The following is a 9,830-nucleotide window of genomic DNA, read 5'->3' as shown; positions in this document are numbered from 1 at the left end:
TGAAGAACCGTTATATTACGATGCTTGTGATAATAATGTAGCTTAAATGTTAATCGTAGGTGGATGAATGATGGTAAAATTACCATTACATTATACTTATCATTGGTTTGTCGTCTAAATTAAAATAAAAAACTGGTCGAGTGTAAAACGTTTCCCAATCAGTTTTCTGTTCTGTTTGTAAAAACATAGGTAGGTTTCTAGTGATTTCTCTACATCTGTGATTATGTTATATATTCAATCATATCATCATCAAGTTATATATTTCAAAGGAAGTACAGTCCAGGACAGAATGTTATTTACCTTTTTGTATACACATACTTTATGAATACTTAATTTGTTTTTATTTCAATCATCACTAATTCAGTTATATTAAATTTATAATGTTATGACGTCAGATACTTATGCGATTTATATACTCACACTCAGATAGAGCATCACGTCACCGATTTAATGCTCCATTTTTTAATACAAATTAAAATAAATCACCTCATTTTCCGTGTACAATTTTGTTTTAACTTATGCCTACAGAGCGGTGCATATTTTATGCGACTCGATAAGTGTTTTATGTGTTTGTAATAAATTAAAGATAAATCAAAGAATTGTACTCGAATACCGATGTTTATACATTTATTATTACCATCCTTTTCACTCCTCGCACATACTAGCAGGTGTGAATGAAAGCGTAAATATGAGGTATTGCTTTCTTTTTGTATTCGCGTTTGCAACCAGTTTATCATCCCGCCAAAAGTTTTTTTAAGGAGCGTAGGCGTCGATGGGCGCTTTTTGTATTCCATGAATTTATAATCTACCTGATAGACAGGTATAAATATCTTCTTGATACTTACATATACCTACCACACATATATGACTACTAAAGGTATTTTGCGAATACCGAATGTAAATAATAAGTAGTGCGTAAAATAGTTAATTATTAAATATTCAGAAAAAATAAAGTACTAACGGTATGCGAACTAAGATACCGATTTTTATATAATTACCAATAAAAAAATCTGCAATTGATAATCAGAATCCGAAATGTATCCGTCCGTCCGAGAATGTATCTATAGATACAATATCATTTATTGACGATAAATTAAAAAAATATATGCTCAATACTCAATAATGAACGTCTAGATTATCCGTCTAAAACTCAATCCGTCAGCAAATAAGTGGATAAAATGAGTTTTTTTTTTTATGTTAATACTTTATTTCATACGTACATTTAATTATTTTTATCGGCTATTTTTCTTACATTAATGTGGTCAGCGGCGGCGAGAATGGTTTGTATAACGATAATTTCATTATAATTTTATACAGCGATAATAAATTCGATAAAAAATTAGCTAACGGCTCTAAGCATTGCGCTATCGAATTTTTTGTACATACCATTGACTTTACGTTGAGCTAATGAATAAATTCTTCATCTTATGATATGTTGTCCAATATCTGTCTAAATGCGTATATTATTTATAGATAATAGCATTTTAAATTAATTATTCTATATATAAATAGAACGAATCGCCGAAATGTGTATGCACCTAACTACGTATTGAAAGAAATATATTGTATATTATTTATTATTGTTTTTTTTTTGTATTCTTTATCATCAACCAGGACAAAGCCAGCCCTGCGATCACCAACCCGCCTACCCAGCGTGGTGACTATGGGCAAAACACATGAGTTTACGTTATTTTTGGCGTAAAATTGTGGAGGCCTATGTCCAGCAGTGGACTGTATAGGCTATAATGATGAACCAGGACAAGGTTTTTGTAAGAGAAAATTTAAAAAAAAGAATTATTCACGAAAAAAAAATATGGCGGCACGACGAGAAGGGTGCCGAGCTAGTCTATAGATAAAAGTATTTTAATATAAGTATTATAGTGCTAAGTAAAAAGATGTATCGTATAAATATCGCTTAAAGTTTAAAAGAGCCAAGTTGGCGCGTAGTCAGGGTCTGGTGCCTACTGCGTCGTGCTATAAAGTACCCGCCCGGTGTAATTTAACGCTGTTCAAAAGTTAGCCCACGACTCCCGAACAAATTAAGGCTTTTTTAATAAACATTCGCGCTATAAAATAACAATTAAAAGGATATTAATTTTGGCTCACCTAATTATTGTTTTAATATTTCACTGAAACGGGTTTGCGTAAAGGTCAGCCACTTAAAAAAACAGGATAAATTTTGTATAAGTTAAAAAAAATGTTTGCTGTCCTCATATCATATCGTAACCTCGCAACTAGTAGCATTTATGTAAAAGTAATCAACTCTATATATGCCTACCTACCTAACCTATATACCTAAGTTCGGGCGATTTTAATATTCATGAAATTAATAGCATATTAAGATAACATATATCCTGAAAAAATATAACTCTTCTTTAGCTTAGTATTATGTGAACCGCTGTATGGTTACGGCAGTAACGAATATAGCCACCCCCTCTCTTCCCGTGGATGGCGTAAGAGGCGACTAAGGAATAACAAAGTTCTACTACCACCTTGGAACTTAAAAAGCCCGACCAATAGTGGGATAGCCATCCAAATGCTGCCTTTGAAATACAGAGGCCTAAGAAGGGCAGCAGCGTCTTCGGTGCGACCAAGCCCTGCCTGTCACCAACCCGCCTGGTTCACGCCACGTTCACGCCATTTTTGACGCAATCTTGTGGAGGCCTATGTCCAGCAGTGGACTGCGATAGGCTGAAGATGATATGATGATGATGAGTGATTATGTGTACGTGGTAGCCACTTTATAACAAAAGTTAAAGTTTAAAAAAAAAATAAGTTAATGACATTATAAATGTCTTAAATCGGGTCTTATAAAATATACAGTTATAATATTATACCTAATAATTGTACAAAGTCTTGTGCTACTGTATCATCTAGATTATTATGCTTATTATAATAATTAAGCTGAGCTATGTAAAACGTTTTTGCTTAAATCTACTTTTAGAATGAATAATCCAATGTAATTAAAATAATGCATTAAATTAAGCACTCAAGACTTCGAGAAGTGTTTCTAGTATTCTTTAACCGTAATTGAAAAAAATTATTATAAATATTTATATCAAAATTAATTTCAAGTAATTGTTAAAAGTAATTTTACTCTTTGTTAATTTGTTAATGTTTTTAGGATTTTTTTTTTGTGTGTTATAACTTAAAACTTATAAGGGCCACTTAGGTATAAAGTCACCTATGTTTTCAATATTTTGAAATATATAATACCTTCCACTTTATTTTGTGAAATGTATGGCCACGCTTAAACTGCGTACTTCTTGAGACACTGATTACAAAGTTAGAGAAATATTAATGTTCTTTACGCAAAAATACATCTTACACAATCACATGTGTTCATGTAATAAATAACTACCAGCAACATAGTAAAATTAAAAAAAAAGACATGAACAAATTATAAAGGCGAGTGCAGATACTCGCAGTTCCAACACGAGCCCTACATAAATTCTTCTTAAGATTCTAAGACACCTTAAATCATTGCAGTACTAGATACAGTGCTCGTTATCAATTAGAACTATTTTACAATTTTAATTTTACTGCCATTCAAACTCCAAAAATAAAATATTCGACCTATTATCGAACAGGTAAGGTCGAAATTTGTTAGATATTAATTTAAGGTAGGTGAAAATCCGCGTGGCGAACGGACTGCTCGCTCAGAGCACGTAGCGCTTAATAAATAAAGGCTGAGAGTTAGTGTTCGCCGTGAGCAGAGCCTGTTCCTTATCTGTCCTAGAGTACTAGACCAGGTAACCTTACACCGCTCTTTGATCTTGAAACCCTTAATATTAATGCTTCGTGTTCTATTTGCAGTTTCCAATAAAATCATATGGCACTTAATTTTATATACCTACGATCAGACACAATGATCAACCATCAAAATGTGCACTCTAAGTAATTTTACTTATTACAAAGATACTATGACAGTTCCCCAAGACAACATTTTTTAAAAATCTCTAAGAAAACTTATATCTACATTACTTTTAATGGATTCGTGACCATTCTTATCGTGACGTTTAGATGAATTGATGAATTGGAGCCTTAGAGCCTTTTGTGTAAGATATAAATTGGGTTGTGGATAAGTTTGGCAAGCAACGGGGTGCCAGGCAGGGGCTGATTTATATTGGAGCAATGCAGTGGAGTATTGTGCACTTAGTATTGATTTCCATTCGCCCCTCCCCCTGCAACTCACCTCACGCACAATGGCATAAGGCCAAGTGGTTATCTGAGACCATTTAAAAAATACGCAGAATAATAATTACAGCTTGTATGAAATTTTATTATCAACATTCCTTGTGTTATATTATTCAATACACTCTTCTATTGTTACTCTATGCATTTCTGTAACAATATTTTACTCGAAAATAATTTTATACCTATTTCAAGTGTGTAATAAATGTAACTTTTTTAAATTTAAGTTATATTAAAAAAAGCAACAAAAACGATTCAATTAGAAGAAAAACTTTAAAAAATTACCAACATAACATGTAGCAAAAAAAAAAGTTAATTTCAATGTAAATTTTCCTCCGACATCAAATAATAAATGCGCAGTAATGTACATGTTGTAGCCAGTGAATTACATGAACTATATCAGGGTTATACGCTTTCGGCCTCGACCAAGCGACACACTCCCGCCTGGTTCAATGACCCTCATTTCGGTTATGAAACTCAGTTTAGCGCATTAGTTATATAAAACATTTCTTTAATTAGCTAAATACAAGAAGTAATGAAACGAAACATCCGTATGTATCATTCGGGTTTTATATTATATAATTATCTAGTTAGCAGTGTAATAGATAAGTATAATTATTGTGCTATTACTATATAAATTTGAAAGAAAATGCAAGCTAAAATTGTGACGGTGAGAAATTATAACACCTTTTGATGGAAGATTAACTTTTATTTGTTTGTCACGCAACAATTAGGATATGACCTTCTTATAAAAAAACACTAAATATATTTATAATGTTATTTTACTAGGTGAGTAAAGTATTTAACAATTAATTACTCTAATGATAAAAATGATATATTTCGCTCCTATTAGATACTGTAAGAACAATTTTCAAATAAATATCCAATAACAAACCTTCTTATAGCAAAAACTCATGCCTAATTAAAAAAAAATGAAGCCAAGGACAAGTTAGATATCAACATTAAGAATTCTATTCCACAATTGTTTTTAATAATACATAACAAAAAAGAAATTACTTTTTGGATACGAAACTCATTCAAAGACCAAATTTATTTGTGTGACCTTCGAATTATACGGCATTTTTGAAATATAATTTTATAACAATTACATTTAATGGCAACAAAGGTTTAACTTCGTTACTATGTATCAATGCGATAATCTTAAAATTTATTGAATGAAAAAGTTTATTTATAATCATAAATATTGGATAAAGTATATGCAAATACACTTTATAATCATTTAAATTATACAAAAAAAGGCGCTAATTGTCTATTTATTTTATATTATAAAGAATAAATTAGAGGGTTAATTTTAATATCTACAATAATTTGACATAATTATTCAAGTTTATTCGCAGATACAAAAATTATATTGTTATCGATACTAATTTTATAAAACTGAAGAATTTGTTTATTTCTACTCGCTAATCTCGAGAATTAGTGGTTCAAATTTAAAAATTTCTTATAATAAGTGGAAATACTTCAAAGCTCATATCTTTCTTTCGTAATTTTTGGAAGATAACAGAATATTACACAAGTCGACAAAGAGATCTATCAATATTGGTAAATTTGGCAAATAGTAAAAAAAGCATTGAGTTTTAAGGTTCCACTTTTTTTAATAAACATTTTTAATATAATTATATATTTTACAAATCTGTAAATCTCTAAACTACTCCGAAACGGCTTTACCGATTCTCATGAAATTTTGTGTGCATATTGGGTAGGTCTGAGAATCGAACAACATCTATTTTTCATACCCCTAAGTTACAAGGGGATTTGGGGGGGGGGGGGGTAAAGGGGCTTTATAACATATATATGGCAAAACAACCTTTGCGGGGTCAGTATAATGTACACTAGATACATTATAATTAGGTTGATTTTTTGTTTGAATGTTACTTATTAGAAAAAAGCATATTTTATTACTATGTTTGCTTGTTTGATTTAGTAGTTCTTTTTAAGTTTATATACATTTTAAGTTTTTCTTAATATTTCAGCTGTATCAAAAATTACCACTCATTTTTGCTTGTTTTCTTACTTAGATTATATAAACAAGCTGATACTCGTGACTCATTGCTTATTGTGTTAGCTTCGAATTTTATATGAAAATATTCTTAACTTTCTAGAAAAGACAGCAATATTTTTAGAATTCAATTATCTAAGAAATTAAACGTAAAATGCTTAATTGAATTTATCCCATGTTTTTTCCATGTTGATGAACAGAACTTTTGATTTTTATTCATATAAACCATTTTTTTATAGCAGATAATCTTATAATAATTACATTGGGTGGTTATTAAACGAGAAAATGATTATTTTCAATACCTATAAAACTTTAAGTGATAAAATATTTATCTGTTATACAAAGTTATAATAAAAATAATTTATTGCGTTCGTAAAATATTTTACAAAAAATTTGGCACACGATATTTTTCTTTCTTCTGACATTTAAAATATTAAATATATATACATATGTATAATAATACGTTAAAAATATAATGATGTGTCCTATAAAAGTGGCCTACTTTCAATTTGTTTTCACTTACACTCACTTGAATTATACGACCGCCTCACCTTTCAACATCCGACAACCTTGATTAATTTCACGTAAAAACATTCGAATAACAGGGAATCGATTTATTTGGAAGGAAGAGAAAGCAAGATGTATCGAGACATTTTTACGCAATTACCTATAAGATAACTGTAAAGTAGTTCATATTGCTAACGAAATAAGACCGCTATTACCGGATCACAATAAATCTTTTGTTACAATGTTTATTATATACGTATGTATGCTATATTCAAGTTATGTACAATTACATGGTGTATATGGCGTAAAAGTGAAAAATAAATACGTTGCGTGAGACATCGGATTCTTATCGTGTATTCGTGAGATTTATTCGAAGCTTCGAGTTGGGATTTATAGCGTTACAAGCAACCCGTTCCGTGTCTACCTACTTAGCTTAGTAAATAATGTCACATCTGAAATTAATGGCGTTCTCCTTCTTTAAATAGATGACTAAATACTATAGCTCACGTTATATCAGTTACGGAGCCTTGTTTATATTCGATGGCTTACGTAATCTAAGCTTTTGTATCCATTAAGATGGATGACCCTTACTTTTGTTAGAGCACTCGCAATAGTAAAGATTATGATTTAAAAAAATCTCTCTTTCGTGTAGCTATATATTATTACATAAATTTATAAAAATAATTAATATTATTTTACAAAATTAATTTCAAATAAACACATTATTAGTTTGAAGTTTGTGTTTTGCTTGGCAGCGAAAGTGTCAAGAGGAAATTTACTTACATTGGAATTCTGAGATGTTTGCAAAATTATTGAATTAACCTCCAACCCTTCTGCATTGCAACAGTCTCTTCTGACCACCAGCTTCAGGCTTATAGGCATTTACAGTGGCGTAAAATATTACAAATAACCTTCCGTAGACGAATTTATAAATTGAAGCGTTATCCCACACACTCTATTTTAAGCCTGAGTTGCGTCACTAAAGCCTCGAATATGTTTTACGTGGTAGGGGCAAACGATATCGTAGTTACTTTTTCGTTTTTGTGTTGAGTAGAGCTAATGTCAAAACATTAAACAGAGAGCACTGATTCCGGACAATTAATGGGATTTAAAATTAAACAGCCTTGAGCACTCGGAATTTTTGAACAAACTTTTAATAAGAAACACCGTCAACATACAGCTAAAATAAACGCGGTTATTTGTAGCTGTAAAAACATTAATATGCTGTGAAATGAAATTATTTTTTCTAAAATTATTGCTGTTAAATGTTCTTATCAATTGATAAAACTTAACCGGTTCATAGATAATAAACAAATGTTTATATTTATTGCAAGTAGAGTACTGTTATAGACACACTACTGATGTTACTTATACATTACTGTTGTTTTTTATTTTTATTTGTTAATAATATATTATTGTGCTGTGTGGCTCGGCACTAAAGAATTTAGCCACCCCCTCTCTTCCCGTGGGTGTCGTAAGAGGCGACTAAGGGATAACAAGGTTCCACAACCATCTTGGAACTTAAAAAGCCGACCGGTGGCGGGATAACCATCCAACTTGCTGGCTTTGAAATACACAGGCCGAAGACGGGCAGCAGCGTCTTTGGTGCGACAAAGCCAGTACTGCGGTCACCAACCCGCCTGCCCAGCGTGGTGACTATGGGCAAAACACATGAGTTCACGTTATTTTTGGCGTAAACTTGTGGAGGCCTATGTCCAGCAGTGGACTGTATAGGCTGTAATGATGAATAATATATTATTATCAATGAATAATTATGTTATTAACAATTCCAATGTAAAATATTATATTATAAAATATATCGCCATTTAAATTAACACAGATAATTAACGTTTCATTGACATTAATTTTGTGAATATGAGACTACTAAGTATTCCTACATAATTACGAAAATGGTGTATAATACTATAAAATCTAAAAAGTCGCTTAATTTTAAAATAATTTTTTACATTCAAGGTTGTGTAATGAAGGACGCAATAGTATTTTCAAGCATTTAGATAACGAAATGATTCGTTCTATTTTTAAGATTATAACTGAACTTAACCTTATGAATTTATGTTAATTATAAAATGTCTATTTGTACAATGAAACGCCAGAGTTACAGACATTTCGATATTGCCGACGATCGTATTATTTCAGTCGCCGTACGTTAGTCTCAGTCGATATTTTATTCGTAGCCCTTTTCCGCATTGTTCGCGTATTCTTGCGTGTATTTTCAGCACTGACACCGAAGCGTACTTACGTATACACAGATAATGTTCAATACAAAGATCGGGTACAACACCGAAATCCACTTACCCCTTACGGTGGAGCCTGTACACGTTAGCTGTTTACAAGAAGGGCTCAATTTATTTATTCGTTCATTAAGCGAAGCGGGGGATCGTTGCCAGAGCTGAATTTTAGGATAATGGTCGTATGGCATACTTATAGACACAGTTAAATGAACATTCAGGCGCCTGCGGTTTCGACATACAACTTTCCATACATTTCAATATAATATCTAAAAATGTATCCATTCATATCTAATGTTCAATATGTAACGGTTCAGCATACATTCGAATAATACGTTTTCTATTGTCGTTAAACATGTCTTTTAGCGCTAAGCTCTTGTTTTATTGTTATTGCTGAACATACTCGTACAATAAAAATAAAAGGCCTGTGCATCACAGCTCGCCTACGAACTGTGTGTCGGTACATCTAAATAAAAACGAATACAAATGAAAAGTAAGAATAATATACAGAAAGAAATACATAAAATTAACCGATAACAAATCAGTAAATCAAGCAAGACGCTCACACTAAAGGTTAACTCGACAAAAACGTGAGAATCGAGACAATTCGATTCGGTGCAATAATCGCCTAGTTAGAAATGAATCGGCTCTCGAAACAAACGTTATAAAACAAATCGCACGAGAAACTCATCAACTACAAGATTCACCTGGCACTTCCACAGAGTAATAAAAATAGGAAAATCTCCCGGACGATGTAACCGGTTGTATAAATTTTTATCGTAATACTCGCACAGTCTGCGGTCGTTTACAAATTGACGACTATAAAACAGTTTGAAATTTTATTGGCCTCTCACACAAAA

This window comes from Melitaea cinxia, chromosome 11 (assembly GCF_905220565.1).
Source record: "Melitaea cinxia chromosome 11, ilMelCinx1.1, whole genome shotgun sequence".
Taxonomy (NCBI): domain Eukaryota; kingdom Metazoa; phylum Arthropoda; class Insecta; order Lepidoptera; family Nymphalidae; genus Melitaea; species Melitaea cinxia.
This window is presented reverse-complemented; position numbering follows the sequence as displayed.